We start from the raw sequence: 2,516 nt of genomic DNA, 5'->3' as shown, positions 1-2,516 counted from the left end.
TTGCTCTTGAAGCAACCTCAGCCCATGATCAAATACAATCAAGGGAAGTTCTTTGATTCATAATTTCATGCATATTTGAACTTATTTGAGTATCCTCAATCACCAATTAATCAAGATATGAGTCATGGACTTGAGAAGTTGATCAGTCAATTCATCTGACTATTCTGAAATGCACTGAGACCTAACGTTTCATGTGTTGGTCAAATGGATATGGTCCCAAAAGAAAACCTGTTCTTAAGGACAATATGAACAACTTTCATGTTCATCAAAAATTGATTTGAAACTTGGAAGGTCATCATCCATTCCAATACATTATAGGTCATTTTGACTGAAACCCTAATTTTGGGTCAACTTCCCAAGGACATAACTCAATCATTTTTTATTATTTTTAGGTGGGATAAAATGAATTGGAAAGCTTCAGATATCTAATTCAAATTTTATGTTGAACAAAATTTCAAAATCTCAAAGGAAATACATGTGATAATGCAAGACATTGTAGGTTCTTTTGGGCCAAATGCATTGAAAGACAAAAAAGACCAACTTCAAGTGCCCCTAACTCTTTCATCAAAAATCCAAATGATGCAAAATATAAGACCATTTTGATTTTCTTGAAAATATCTACAACTTTTATGTTGGCGGTTTTTTCATTTGAGGCTTGCATCATCAAAACAGAAGGGCTTGAACATTGGCCAAATTTAGAAACTTTGCCTTTCCATGTTTTGCACCTTGCACTTTAAACTCCAATTTCACCAATTTCCACACTCCAAATGTATTTTTTCCCAACATAACAATTGTTCCTTGCATCAAAACCTTTCCAACCATTACTCACATGATCATGTTTGGATTTGGCAAATGGCATTTTCGAAGAGGAGAAGCTTTAGGCATGATTATGCATAACATGTTGAAATTCATCACACAAGCTAATTCACTCCAAGCTACACATCCAAACCATCTCACATTCATTTCAGCTTGCATTTGCACCAAGTTTTGGGCCTCACATGCGCCTGTACAGGCCCATGCATGGAGGACCCAATTCACATGCACACGAGTTTGATCATGCATTGCATCAGCTCTTGCTATAAATACACTTGCTTGCTTCACTTGAAAATGAACCTAATGGCGCCTGAGAAGCTGCACAACTGAATCCATAACCATTACCAAAGAAGCTATTTCACTTTTCTTCAAATTTTTCAGATCCAAAATTCAACTACATCTGGTTGAATCCTTGGATCATTGATCTTCTGTTTTGGCAAAGAAAGTAAGGAATCAAGCTCAAACCTCCAGAATTCAAGTTTATTCTTCAACTGGTATTTTCTTCGAAACTCATCATATATTGACCTATTTGCTTGGATCTTGTGTTGGCTGATGTCCTCTCAATAGAGGCATCATGACTGTGCATTTAATTTTTGAAATCCATTAGGTTCATGATGAACACCACAGAACTTCCATCTCTGATTTCTCTCAATATAGAGATCTAGAGTGGAATTGAGTGGCACAGGGATGATGTACATCATCCCAACTTTCCAAAGATGTATAGATCGTGTATTTTGGTTAAGATTTGGTTGTCTGCAATTTTGGCCGGAAAACACAAGCTCACCGGAGAAGAAGGTGGCTCCGGTGGCCGTCCCATTGCCAGTTTGAATGTGGATCGTTGGATTGAGTTTTCCAGATCTAATCTTGGACCTCGCTTGTTATGACTCATTTTAATTCATTGTGTAGCGCATTGACTTTGGTCTATGGTGGAAGCGCGCATCTGGAGCGCATGATCTGCCAGCTCAATTAATGAGCTCAGATCTAACGCTCCTGGTTTTTTTGAATTTCCAATTTTCTGATTTATTTTCTTTTATTCCAATAATTTTCAAAAATCAATATCTTTTCTTTATTTTAAATCCAAAAAATATGGGACCAATTGCATTCTTCTCCAAATAAATTCTAGTTTCTGATTTTGATTTTTAATATTTTTTATTTTATCATTTGATATTTTTTGTGAATTTTCTCTTTTCTGGTTATTTTTAATTCATTTTAAATAGTTTTTGATATCCAAAAAATACAAAAATATTTTCCTAACCTATTTGAATGATGATGGATCTATGAAAAATATTCTCATCAATTTTTTAATTGATTTGAGATTTATTTGAGATTTTAGTTCAATTAGGTTATTTTTATTCATTTTTAATTGATTAAAAATAGTTTCTAACTTTTAAAAATGCTGAAATTTTTTGTCAAACTTTGTTTGACCTTGTTGAACTTGGGATAAATTACTTGGATCTTTCAAGGTTGATTTGAAGTAATTTTGAAGTTTGACCTTTCTTTTATTTTTAATTCAAGTTTATTTTAGTATTAAAAATGCCAAAAATATTATGCTTATGGTTTGATCTCCAATCTCCATCTCATTTCTGATTTCTTATTGTTTGACTTTGACTTTCAATGTCATTTGGTCAATACATATGGATTGGTACATCTTATTTCATCTTATGCATTTTGATCTTTCCATTTCCTTATGCATTCTTCATCTC

This window comes from Lathyrus oleraceus, chromosome 2, assembly GCF_024323335.1.
Source record: "Lathyrus oleraceus cultivar Zhongwan6 chromosome 2, CAAS_Psat_ZW6_1.0, whole genome shotgun sequence".
NCBI lineage: Eukaryota > Viridiplantae > Streptophyta > Magnoliopsida > Fabales > Fabaceae > Lathyrus > Lathyrus oleraceus.
Note: the sequence above shows the minus strand (reverse complement) of the source record.